The 14217-nt window shown below is 37.2% G+C and overlaps 2 long non-coding RNA genes across 4 annotated transcripts in view; one reads left to right on the top strand and one right to left on the bottom strand.

Moving 5' to 3' along the window:
• LOC143649275 (uncharacterized) overlaps positions 1 to 14217 on the top strand; it is a 53669-nt gene that overhangs the window by 23907 nt on the left and 15545 nt on the right. The gene's annotated exons all lie outside the window — the stretch shown is intronic.
• The window catches only part of LOC143649262 (uncharacterized), a 43726-nt gene that overhangs the window by 20667 nt on the left and 8842 nt on the right, over positions 1 to 14217 (bottom strand). Inside the window, exons 3-4 of one of the 3 annotated variants that reach the window (XR_013158939.1) lie at positions 3757 to 3835; positions 2321 to 3469 (exon numbers count right to left, since the gene is read on the bottom strand). The exons of the other annotated variants lie outside the window; for them this stretch is intronic. This is a non-coding gene — a long non-coding RNA (uncharacterized LOC143649262). Of the gene's footprint in view, positions 1 to 2320; positions 3470 to 3756; positions 3836 to 14217 lie in introns of those variants that run through there. 3 annotated transcript variants of the gene reach the window in all.

The following is a 14217-nucleotide window of genomic DNA, read 5'->3' as shown; positions in this document are numbered from 1 at the left end:
TAAAAGAGCAGAAACCATAATTAGGACATTAAAGATAAATATATATTTTATAAATTCCCTACAATGTGCATTAAATATACTTTTTAAATAGTATTTTATAATTTTTCATATTTGAAAAACACTTATGGTGCTGATGTTTGTGCTGGTTTTAAAGGATCATATACTCTAGAAATGCTTTAATCCGAATCCATTTTGTAGAGACAGACTTTTCTTTTAACCCTTATTCAGCACTCTAGGTTGGAAACTTGATTAGATTGTCACCACAGAGATGTGACTTGCCCAATTGTGGATATTAACTTTTGATTTGATGGAGATGTGACTCCATCCGTTCTGGGTGGGTCTTGATTATTTTACTGGAATCCTTTAAAAGAAGAAGCATTTTGGAAAGAGCTTAAGAACGAGAGAACCATGAGAGCCCACACGGCCAGAGACCTTTGGAGATGAAGAAGGAATATGTCCCTGGGGGAACTTCATGAAACAAGAAGCCTGGAAAGAAAGCTAGCAGAGGTCACCATGTTCACCATGTGCTTTTCCAATTGAGAGACCCTGGACTTCATCAGCCTTACTTGAGTGAAGGTAACCTCTTGTTGGTGCCTTAATTTGGATATTTCTATAGACTCACTTTAATTGAAATTTTCATGGCCTTAGAACTGTAGGGAACTTGCAACTTAATAAATTCCCCCTTTATGAAGGCCATTCTGTTTCTTGTATATCACATTCTGCAGCTAGCAAACTAAAACAATATTAAAAAGCAAATAGCAGAAGAGATCTCTAGAACAAAATTCTTAGTCTAGTACACTTGTGCATTTTTCTAAGAGTTCAATGTACAAACACCTACCAATTTTATAAACTTGTGCAAATATAATCCTAAGCCTTTCACTTTTCCTAACTTCTATTGAGTATTAACTATATAGTAATAACGTCACCTTTCTATGATCCAAGAAAATAATATGAAGCCTTCTCATCAGATGGCAGCATCTCTTGAGTTAATCATATTTCCATCTATTGGGACCACTTCATACTAATGATACAGGCTTTAATCTCTGGAAATAGGAATAAGCACTAGGACTGCATACCTTACAAGAGTATATAATCAGTGAATTAGTGACCAGTTATAATGCTATATTAAGTACGGTTCTTTGTAGCAGACTTGTATTTTTGATTCTAGGGATTTTCTCCCTCCCCTAAATTTTATTATAGTTATAATTAATTTTCTAATTAAAAAATCCTAGTCAGTAAATCATTTCTCTCATCCCCATTCATGGAAGCACTTTTTCATAGCAAAAGCCCCTTATCCTGCCATCCTTTTCTTCTATAATCCTTTTATCTTGCCATTGAGCCACTATCTGCCTTTTTATTCCTTACCACCATGAACCTCAAAAATACTAATCCCTTACACCAGAAAAGGGTCATGCACAACTAACCTTCTGAAATCACACTGATCTCATTTAGTCCTTACGAGAGTCCTGTGAAGTAGATGCTTTTTAATCCCTGTTTTACAGATGAGGAAACCAAGGCTAAGTCATTTGCCTAAGGGGGAATGAATGGTAATGAGCAGAGGCAGGAGTCAACTTCAGGGCTGTCTGACTCCAAAGTCCATGTTCTTAGCTAATCTTCTGGCTTCCTTTCCATCCTAAAAGCCATAATGCAATCAAAATACTCAGCACAGTCTCTGGCACACAAGAACACAATCACCTATGACTCATCAGTCAAATGGGGTGTCTCATGGCTAAGGAACACAAGGAAGGAGAAGGGTGAGAATTCTCTCACGGTTTTCAGAGCATCTCTATTCACTTATTTTAAAAAAACTTTTTATTTTGAAATAATTTCAAATTCAGGACAGTTGTAAAAATAATAAAAACCTCATAAAGAGGATGCCAACAAAGCTCCCCTTTGAGACACCCACATAATATTTGTCACCTCTGCCATATCAAACTGTCCATCTTTCTGTCTATAATACATACATACATGTATTTTCTGAGCATTTGAGAACAGTCACATGCATCATATTCCTTGAATACACTATAGTTCCATGTACATTACCTATGAAAAGGATATTCACTTACATCATCACCTTAAGTGCAGTTATCAAGTTCAAGAAATTTAACATTGATATGACGCTTACAGTCTACATTTCAAACTTTTCTTATGTACAAATAATGTCCTTTTGTGCCTTATTCTCATCCATTCTTAGAGCGCATCCAATATCTTGTATTACATTTGTCATTATTCTCTTTAGTTGCTCGTTCTTATTTTATTATGGAAACATGTACAATATATATATCTTCCCATCCCAACCCATCCCCAGTGTACCATTCAGTGGGATTACTTCTATTCACAGTGCTGCAGTACACTTACCACCATCTATTACTAGGACTTTCCCTTCACCCCCAAAAGAAGCCTTATACTCATTTTGCATTAACTCCTCACTGTCCCTGTTCCCCACCTCTGGTAAACTATACTCCACTTTCTGTCCCTATGAGTTTGCATATTCTCTGATATTTTCTTCATAGTTACCATGAGGGCTAAATCTGACATATTAATCTCTCACAATTTCCTTTGCTTTGATGCCAATTGAAGTACAATAGCACATATAAACTATGTTCCTATACTCTTCCATCCCCTCCCCTTTATGTAGGTCTTGTCACAAGTTACATATTTATATGTTGTGAGTCCCAAGCAATTAATTTACTATTATATTTTACACTTTTGCCATTTAAATACTGTAGGACGTAAAAAAAAAGGAGTTACAAATAAAAAAATACAATTATTACTGGTGTTTATACTTATCCATGCCAATATCTTTACTGGAAAGCTCTGTTTCTTCATGCAGTTTCGGTCAATTGTGTAGTGTCCTTTCCTTTCAACTGCAGAACTCTCTTTAGCATTTTTTGTATGGTTGGTCTAGTCGTGGCAAAGTCCTTTCAAAGGACTTTGAAAAACTGCTTTGCCAGATGCGAAATTCCTGTTTGGCAATTTTTTGCTCTCAGCAATTTATATATGTCTTTCCACTGCCTTCTTGCTTCCACAGTTTCCGATGAGAAATCAAAACTTAATCTTATCCAAGACTCCCTTGTATAAGACATGTTGTTTCTCTCTTGTGGCTTTCAGAATTCTCTCTTTACCTTTGGCATTCCACAATTTGATTATAACATGACATGCTGTGGATCTATTAAGATTCATCCTATTCAGTGTTCATTGTGCATCTTAGATGTATGTATTCATGTCTTTGTAAAATTTGAGAGATTTTCAGCCATTATCCCTTAGAATATTCTTTCTGCCCTTTTCTGGCTTTCTCTTTCTTCTGAGACTCCCACAATGTACATTTTGATATGCTTAACTGTGTGCCACAGGTTTCCCAGGCTCTGTTAACTTTTCTTCATGGTTTCCTTTCTGCTCTTCAGATGGTTTCAGTTGTTTTTCTTCATGTTCACTAATCTTCTGACACTTTCAATCTCCCATTGGACCCCTGTGAAGAATTTGTCATCTCTGTTACTATGGACCTCAGCTCTGTTTGGTTCCTTTTCACAGTTTTCATTTCTCTATTGGTATTTTCCTTATGTTCAGCTATCATTTTCCTAATTTCCTTTACTTCTTATAAAGTAAGTTATCTTTCATTTAGCTCTCTAAGAATATTTAGGACATTTTTGAAAAGTCTTTGTCTGAAATATCCTAGATTTGATTCTCCTCATTGATGGTTTCTAATGTCTAATCTTATCCTTTGTTTGTAGCACCAAAATATAAAAAACAGCTTACCCATTCTTTGCAGATTTACTTGTTTGAGTCCTGTCCTTCAGAATTTATCCATTTAAAAGTGTTTTAATTTCCTTGACTCCTGAAAGAAGACAGTATAAAATGAGTTGGTTTTTAATAGTGGGAATTTATTAGCTTACAGTTTTGAGGCTGAAACAAATGTCCAAATCAAGACATCATCAAGGCAATGCTTTCTTCCCAAAGATTGGCTTTTGGTGATCCTTGAGTACTCTGCCACATGCCAGGTAACATAATGGCATCTGCTGGTTTCTACTTTCTCTTCCAGGTTTCATTACTTTCAGCTTCTTGCTTCTGCGGCTTTTTCTCTCTTTGCTGAATTTCCACGCCTTATAAAGGACTCCAGTAAGAGGATTAAGACCCACCCTGGGCCATGCCTTAACTGAAGTAACCGCATCAAAAGGTCTTACTTTTTATAGGTTTGCACCCATAGGAATGGTTTAGCTTTAAGAACATGATTTTCTGGGGTACATGCAGTTATAAACCACCACAGTGAATTTAGGGAATAGTTTCAGATAAAACTGTAGGGGCTTCCATGGTCCTTTCTGTGCATGTGTATTGTCTTGGGCATGCACATTTGGAATTTAGAATTCCCCCACTTACATGAATAGGAATATCCATTTTCCCTCAGAAACAGTTTGCTCATGGTTCCAGCCACCACACTATATACTGTAGCCAGCAATCCCCTTGTCCCAAGCAGCCACTTTTCTTTCCTACAGCTTTCTGTAGGAAAGCTCTATAAGCTACCCTCTATACACAGGGCAAATTCTGGGATGGCAAGTTCCTCAAGCCACCATCGGATTATTGGGCCATATACTCTTGCACGCAGTAAGTGCAGAGGGGTTACTCTTCTTCCTCTGGAACAAGAACTAAGGGCCTACACTGAGAATGTAGGCTGGTTCGGTGCCTGACTTGGTACCCAGTGAGTGGTGAAAGAGAGGCTTGCCAGGGATCCAGGAGACCCTGGGATTTTTTCTCTTTTTTTCGCATGGGCAGGCACTGGGAATTGAACCCGGGTCTCTGGCATGGCAGGCGAGAACTCTGCCACTGAGTCACCACGGCCTGCTCCTTTTTTTTTTTAACCCTAGTGTTTTTAAGTGTCCTTTTTATTGATTTGGCACTTGTCTGTTGCAACAATCCTTAGCTGTTTCTGGAACTTGGAGAGAGGTGTTTCTGTCAGTTATTGCTAGTTGCTCAAAGCTTCTGTGTGGGGACAGAGCCCTGAAGCTTCTGCTCTTCCTTGTTGATTGAGATGCAGCCCTGAAGCTTTATCACTTCTTAAATAATTATACAAGCCAGGGCATCAGCCCACTTCACTTTCACATTCTGTAAATTTGATAGAAGATTTGTAGTAATATAATTATTAGGATAAAATCAATCACTTTAAAGCCATTTGGAGATCCTATAATCTATTGTAATAAATTATAGTCCTATTTGGCCAACCAGTACTGGGAAAGGACTAGACCCACTACTGAAATTGACTAAGACATTGAATTACTTAGCATGTCTCCTTTTGCTTGTGTATTTAGATTATTCATGATAACTAAGAAAGAATAATTTTGATAATTGTTTTGAAATATTTTCCATTTCACAGCATTGAGATTATATTAATATTAAATATAAATATTTAATGGGAAATACTGACCCTTGGTGGGTCAGTATTTTATAGCCCTGTTCTCACTTTCTTCACTATATGAAGTGTAGAAAGATAGAGAGCTAGAGTATATTGCATGATCATATTTGAATCTTGAATTACATGCAATCTCTTCAAGTGCATCATGATTAATAAAGAAGCCATGGAAAGTTCTTTTTGAAGCTAGGATGAGATGGGTATAGTATATATTATATTTTTGTTGTCATTAAAAATAACAAAAGTTAAATTCTACCGTGCATTATTTCAACAATATTCATAAAACACGCGGTGAGAACAAAGTCCATATTTGAATAATATTAAAGTCTGAAATTTGTGTTTTTAAGCATCTATATTTTATACTTATTTCCAGATTCTAGAGCTGTCATTAATAGAGTGGAATTTTTAAGTGCACAAATGTCCAAATATGTTTCATGAATGATTTAATTTCTCCTGTCTCACAATATCCTTAACTGAAACATAGAGGCTTTCAATTGAGTCCTTCCAAGGCAGGTAAAATCCAACAACTGTTGACCCAGAACAGTCACTCAGCAGCAATTAATTAAAAAAAGAAACCCTTAAAAAATACTCATCTGCACTTCCTTTGAGTGACAACCAAATATAAAATAAACTGCGACATTATGTTATGTAAACTTCATAACTATAGCACGCACATTTTAGATGCCTTTTCACAGCCTCTGTTTTGCATCTCATGATAATGATTCTTGGTCATGCACCACACAATGCCTGTCAAACAACCATTGTCTAAAGATGTGGTGCTTAGAGGCAACGGTTCTTAGCCTCCTAAGGGTTAAAGAAGTCAAGTCACTGAAAAATAAGGGAGAAAAAGGCACAAAGGAATCCTGTTAAGGTCTGTTGAAGATTAACAGACCACCACACAAAAGCCTCAAAGCATCCTTCCACCTTCTGAAAAAAATGTACTAAAAATGTTACCATGGAAACAACCAATTAAGTAAACCAGTAAAAGAGGATAACTATCTACACCTCAACCAAACAACACAAACAAACAATAAAATAAAAGCACCATAAATCAATCAGGCTTTAAATGTAACCAGAATGAATGAGAGTGGGGGAAGGTATAGAAGAGAAAAGAAAACAAAAATCCTTAGTCTGTGATAGTTAAAACAATGTTAAAATTTTTGGAAAATGGAAAAATAAAATAAACAAGAGGGCACATGATTATGAATTGCAAATTTATGGCTAATACACAGGCAGTTCTATTTGGTGCTGTCAATGGGTTCTTTAGGATTTTATTTTAACATTATAGGTTTGCATTAGTAGAACTAGGAGAAGTCTAGAAACTATTTGTTGGCCCTGCTCACTGACCTGTAATCTATGGGAAATAAATCAAATAAGCTCATGGCCACCACGGAGCCCTCTTTATGTTGTAAGATATTGTTTGATGGAACCAGAGATTCTGTTGCCTTCCCCCCACCCTGCCCTTATCACCATGGAGCGGAAGGCTGAGGCTCTGACTAGTACCTAACTCAAGGAAACCAGTTATCCATAGACAAAACAGCAAATCCATCCTATTCACCCAAAGTTTTTGGGGGGTACTAAAAGCCCTTTTACATCTTAAGTCATGAGATCTAAGGGATCAAGGAGAGAAATAGCTTTGGAGAGGACTAAGAGGAGAAATGATTGGAAAAATGATTGCTTGTATAATTGACTGATTTAAGGAAAACCCTTATTAAACAGTTCACCTTTCCACTTGAGTGTTCTCAGCTACTCTTTTTATTTTTAACAGTTGTTCAGAGAATTAACTAAATGCATGCATGCCATGTTAGTTCCACATTAAATTTGCTAACAGGACACATCAACTGACACACATCTTTACAGAGCTATATCTATTGTGAAAATTTAGGCAATATTTCTTTGCTAACAGCTACCACTTAATACTTCTTGAAGTTCCACTTATAAAACAGAGCTCGGAAACATCAAAACATACTTGTTAACAGTTGGATTCAACACAAGGGAAGCCAATAACCCTTTGCTTTCAGGGCCTACATGAGAGGACACCAGTATATGTTTAGTTTAATTTGGGTGAGCACATCCCTTTGGATTCCAGAAATCAAAGATTCTCAATGACATTGGTTACTGGATATAAACCCTACCTTGCTTATACCATTGTCTCATGATCTGAATTCTTAATGGAAGTATGATTTAGTCATTTTGTAATTTTTCTTTCTTAATTTTTCTCTTTCTCGCCCTACCCCCTTTCATCTTTCTCTTCCTCCTTTACTTCCTCCATCTCTTTCTTTCTCTCTCCCTCTTTCTTACTAACTCTTCATGTGTGCTTTAGCACTTAGAGATAATGCAAAATTATGGCATTTAATGACTTAAAATGTCATTTGTGTTTTGGGTCCCTTGAAAGATTTTAGAATACACAAAAAATGTTCCAATTGCTTATTGTGCTTGGAACAGAATGTTATGTATTTAGCAACACTGTTATTTGTCGTTTCTGTGTTCCCTTAATCTCTGGGGCAATGGAGATTTTCTCAGCAATCTAGAGTGAGCCACAATTGAGGGAGAGACCTGATGCATGTATGTTGTTTTGAGGAGATACCAAAGAACTAGACTTAAATATTTATTTGTTAGCAATGTGGGATTCCTAAACAGATGTTGTTCAAAAGTCCTGAAGCACACAGCATTTGTGGTATGGGGCAAGGCCATTCTGTAAAAAGGTGGAGTCCGCCTCTTTCTCTGTTTACCCATTGTGGGATTGGAAGCATTACTGGGGCACTGTTCAATTAAAAATAATGGAAAACCTCACCTAGTTAGAAGGGCAGTAAGCATGCTTCCAGAAAGGATGGGAAAATTTGTTTGGCTAATTTTAGTTGCAGCTCAAATTTCAGAATCAAATCTGAATTCTTTGGTGATTTCATTTCCTTGCCATTGACAAAATGCAGCTGCTTGCTCTTGAAAGAAAAGACTCTAAAAATTTAAAAGTATCCTGGGACCAAATGGCTATTAAATGATTATATTTTGGTAATTTAAGTGAAAATGAATCAGGAAAAAAATGTTAAATTGTAAATTTTAAAATTAATGGAGCAACTGTTCAAAGGAACACACATTTCATTTTCTCTGGGCAACGCATGTAAATAATAATTTATAACATTCAAAAATTCCTAATCTTTATGTGAGTTTACCTATGTAATATTAAATAATATGGACTGATTCATAATGTGAACTCCTTTCCAAAGTACAAAGTACAGTGAGTACTTAGAGTAAAATAAAGTGAAGGGCATACTTTTTACTTATAAGAAGGTGTGACAGAGAGAACAGAAACATCATCTTTGATTTGATTACAGACCAGTAAGGATCTAGATGGTAATTGGGTGAATTGCCTCCACTTTTACCTTCACTGGCACCCCTAAAAATGGTCTACCCTACTGCGATGCTCTGCCCAGTGCAATCCAGCCTGTATGCATACCAACTACTGTGTAGAGAAAAGACATTTAATTAACCAAAAAAAATTTTTAAATGTACATTAATCTTCCAATAAAACTACAAAAGGCTTTGACGATGATATCAACTGTGTTTTAGTTAAAGCAGTATACTTCAAACACCAGGTTGTCAAACAAGGGAAGAATATTCTCCCACCTCAGTCCCACATCCAATTCTGGCCCCTTATTCCTGAGACTTATGGTAGAGAACCCAGATCAGGACATAATAATGCTAAATCCGCGACACCCCGGTCTAAAGTACAGAGGATTAGTGTGTTTGTTCTTTTCCATGACATCTGCAAAGCCTGGTGCAGTACCTGGCACAGAACAGACACTCAGGACTCATACTCAGTAAACTCCTCATTAGTAACGAGGCTGGTGATCATGTTGAGGAAAAGTCAGAAGGTGACTCCATAACATTTACTTAACTCTGCCTATTCAACTAATTCCATTACAGCAGCTTGTCTATACTCTACAGGTATCGTAGTTTAGTTCCTGCTATAAGATATGTTAAAGGGCCTCTGTGGTCAATTTCTGCCCTGTGCCCGTGTTTCTCCATGGTTCTGGGTTATACTTTCAGGGAGGTCCACTTCTTCTTTAGCATATGAAACGCATTCATCCGTTACCTTTTATCTATTCTTATTTTGTAAGAACCTCTTTAGTTAGCATAAATGGGGGATAAGAGAGTTTACATAAGTGAACTTTCCAAGCAATTGAAACGTATCCTTACCCCATGAAGTAGTATTTAAATAAAATTTGCCATTTTGATAGAAAAATCTTTCAAATGCATTGTGCATTCTCTTGCTATGCTAATCATAATTAAATTCTTAATGTTTGTTTTTGTGTCTCTGATGTTGAGCACAGTAGCTGCTACACAGATAATATTGAATCTCAGTAAGTGCATTTTAAGAACAAATAAACTCAGGAACCATTGAGGAAACGTGTAGGTCCCTCTTGCTGGACAGCCCCATTTTCAATTTCTGAGAGCCCTTTTTCTTTCTTATTGTTGGACAGTCACTACCTGGAGCTCATCTCTGGAATTAATTCCTTTCTCATCACCTGTAGATTGAAAAACCAATTATCAGCCTTCTTCAGTGCTGTATGAGGGCCTGAGGTTTCTCCTGCCTGTGAAAAATGTACTTTAATTTTCATATGATATTACGGGAATAAGTAGTTAAATTTAAGTTCTTATTTCATTCACAGACAATGCTGTTTTTGGTTATTGTGCTTTATTTTAATTTTATAAATTACTACATTTCATGCCTGTAAAATCTGACTTTATGTTTGATGTTGGGCAATTGACAACTTTTAAGCCGCTTTTGCCCCACATCTGGGCAGAGCCATCAGAAAGCCCAGGAGCTCTCCCTCTTGACATGTGGGCCATGTAACAACCCACCCCCATGCCCTAATCCACCACCCCCTCAACTGCTCACAGGAACCGTCACCTCAGGCCCACCTCCTAACACAATATAAACCAAAACTACTTCCTTTACTCAAGCCATTTGAGCTTGGGTGCTTATCCTGCTCTCCCCAAAAAGTCCTTTTATGTGACTAATAACTTTCTTTATACCCTCTTAAGTGTATGTGTGAGATCATCAGTATCAACATCTAAATCAATTTTGTCCTCCACAAGGGAATCACAAAATGATATCTGAAGAGCTAATTTATGTAAATACTGCAAAACTCTTAAGATAAAAAGTGATCTAGTGAAAACTATTTATTCCTTTCTTGTACTGGAACCCATCTACTGAGTTTCTTGCCCCAGAAATAGTAGCTATTGTCAGCATCTTATATTTCTTCCCATAGATATAATAAGCAGATAGAACTACGTGTTTTCTTTTTAACATAAAAGGTATAGACTTTTCTGAACTTTGCTTGTTTCACGATAATATATCTTGGAAATCGTGTCAATGCTTATATAATTGTTTGTTTCTTTTAATGGATGCATGCCATTCTTTTTTGTGGCTTTAATAAAATTCATTCATTCACCTGCATGATAAAGACCATTTAAGTTATTTCCAACAGGTTATATTTGATGTATTTAGTAAATATCCCCACAAATTTCCTATAACAGACTATAGGTGTGAATATAATTGTTTGTTTTTTTTATATGAAGAGTTCAGAAAGTGTACCAGATAAAAACCATTTCTGTAATAATTACTTTAGGGTGTACTTCAACTAGAAGAAAAAGTAATTTAATTGAAAGAAATATCAGTAAGCAAAAATTACTTAAATTTACTCTAAAGTACAAATAATTATTAACTTAAAAAATGGAACTTTAAAACCAAAATTCCAGGAAATATCAGTATGGAGTGGATTGAAGATAGGAAAAGGGGGGAGAAATAAAATTTTAATAATAGCCAAGATCAAGTTAATGCAATTAACCCCATCATATTTATTTAAAATAAATTGTAGGAATCACACAGGAAGAAAAACAGATGGAAGCTGTGAAGAACTTAGAAGTGGAGGGCAGTGAAGAACGCACACTTTTAAGCTAACAGGATATATATATATATATATATATATATGTGTATATATATATATATGTAAACTTAAATGTATCAATTAGAGAAAAAGATAGAAAGTAAATGATTTTTTCTCCTTGGGAAATTAGAAAAAGTAACCAAAGAGATCTAAAAAATGCAGATGGAAAAATGAATAAAATTTACAACTGAAATTAATATCATTAAAATAAAAAACAAAGCAAATTAATGCTTGTTAAGTGTCATGGTTAGGTTCATGTGTCAACTTGGCCAAGTGGTGGCACCTGTTTGCCTGGTCGGGCAAGTGCTGGCCTGTCTTTTGCTATGAGGACATTTCATAGAATTAAGTCATGATCACGTCAGCTACATCCACAGCTGATTCCATTTATAATCAGCCAACAGGAGTGTTTTCTTTAATGAGTGATGCTTAGTCTAATCACTGGAAACCTTTTAAGGAGGATTCTGAAGAGACAGGCTCTCTTCCTGCTTCGGCCGGCTAGCCTCTCCTGTGGAGTTCGTTCACACCCTCCATCGGAATCGTTAGCTTCACAGCCTGCCCTATGGATTTTGGACTCTGTGTTCCCATGATTACATGAGACACTTTGATCAATTTTATATTTATGAATATTTCCTGTTGATTCTATTTCTCTAGGGAACCCTAACTAATACAACTTGGTACCAGGAGTGGTTCTTAAGAAACAGAATCTTAAAAATGGATTTTTATGGAATGGTTTTCTACTCTGACTGGACTCAAAGGCACTAAGGACTCTGATTCCCATAATAAGAATGACATTGTCAATCTATGGAGTGAGTTGGCAAAAGAGATAGTCAAAATATTACCATTCAATTCTTTTAATGCTTCACTTGCATGAAGACAGGCTCTGGGGGATAATCTTCTTGACACTTTATGGAGTTATGTGGAAATATGAAGTATAGAGATGTTGGCTGGTTGTTGTTAGATGCACTGTATACATTAATGAGTGAAAGGGATGAACTTAAGGCTCCAAACGAGATGCTTAAGCACCATCTGACACATGTAGATGTTTCTGTGAGTGTGCCAAAGGAAGATCTTATTTCCTGTAGCTGTAGACTTGAGATCTCTGAAAATCAGACTCAGAATCTTATTCTTAGAGTAGCAACTTTACAACACAAATTGAAATCTCAATTTTGGATGGTGTCTGCCATTAAAGTGAGGGCATTTATTGGAAAGGAATGGGACCCTGATAAATGGGATGGCAACATATGGATGGATAATGATGTCAGTGGCGAGGTTGAAACACTAGGTCATGCTGAGTCTTCTCTAGATAACCCTGTAATAGCCTGCCCTGAGGATATAGCTGCCCCACCTCCAGCCTGCCTTGAGGAGTTGGCCACCCAAACTCCACTTGAAGGGATTAGACATAGAGGGATTAATCCTGTTTCACCAGATGAAATTGCAAATGAATGCCCTGAAGCAAATGGCTTGGAAGATGCTTCTAATTCTTTTCATGACCCACCCCCACCAATGCTCATTTCTTCTAAACCTATAACTAGACTAAAGTCTCAACTGGCCCCTAAAGGTGAGGTGCAAAGTATCACACATGAGGAGGTACATTACACTCCAAAAGAACTGTGTGAGTTTTCTAATTTATATAGACAGAAATCAGGAATATGTGTGGCAATGTATTTTAAGGGTGTGGGATAATGGTGGGAGGAATATAAGGCTGGATCAGGCTGAATTTATTGATATGGGCCCACTAAGCAGAGATTCTGCATTCAATGTCATAGCTTGAGGGGTTAGAAAAGGCATTAACAGTTTGTTTGGATGATTGGCTGAAACAGGGATCAAAAGGTGGCCGACATTACCTGAGGTTGAAATGCCAGAACTGCCCTAGTATTATGTAGATGAGGGGATCCAGAGGCTTAGAGAGATTGGAATGCTAGAGTGGATTTATCATGCAAAGCCTGTTCTTACACCCCAGGAATGTCCGGAGTATGCACCTTTTACCAGAACACTGAGAAATAAATTTGTGAGACTAGCGCATCATCCCTGAAGAGTTCTGTAGTTGCACTTCTCTGTAGGTCAGATATTACTGGGAACTTCTGTCACTGAGCTGGAATCCTTAAACACAATGGGGATGACTAGATCCTGAGTTGGCAGAAGTCAGGTGGCAGCACTTAATCACCAAAGGCAGGGTGGATGTGGCTATTATAATAGACAGCAAACTCAAAGCAGGAGTCAAAATAATCTGACTCACAGAGATTGTAAATTGTGGGGTACCTAGAAATGCAATAGATGGGCAGCCTACTAAATTCTTGTTTGAGCTATATAAACAAAAGAGTTCTAGGTCAAGTGGACAGAAGTCTAACTTGAATTGCAAAAACAGAGACATGGCCCCTTAATCAATTTCCAGACTTAAGACAGTTTACAGACCCAGAAGCCCTTGAATGAAGGGGCAGCCATGTCCCTTTGGGGGAGAACCCTGTTATACTGCCACAAATCTATACTGTTAATCTTCCTCCAAGCCTTCCCCAAGGAGACCAATGGCCTTTTACCAGGGTAACTGTGCACTGGGGAAAGGAAATGATCAGATATTTTGGGGATTATTAGATAGTGGTTCAGAAGTGACATTAATTCCAGGGGACCTAAATTATCACTCTGGTCCCCCAGTCAGAGTGGGGGCTTATGGAGGCCAGGTGATCAATGGAGTTTTAGCTCAGGTCCGTCTCACAGTGGGTCCAGTGGGCCCCCGGACCCATCCTGTAGTTATTTCCCCAGTTCCACAATGCATAATTGGTATAGACATACTGAACAACTAGCAGAATCCCCACATTGGCTCTCTAACTCATGCAGTGAGGGCTATTATGGTGGGAAAGGTCAAGTGGA

The sequence above is a fragment of the Tamandua tetradactyla genome, chromosome 1, assembly GCF_023851605.1.
Source record: "Tamandua tetradactyla isolate mTamTet1 chromosome 1, mTamTet1.pri, whole genome shotgun sequence".
Taxonomy (NCBI): Eukaryota; Metazoa; Chordata; class Mammalia; order Pilosa; family Myrmecophagidae; genus Tamandua; species Tamandua tetradactyla.
Note: the sequence above shows the minus strand (reverse complement) of the source record. Positions and strands in the feature narration are given on the sequence as shown.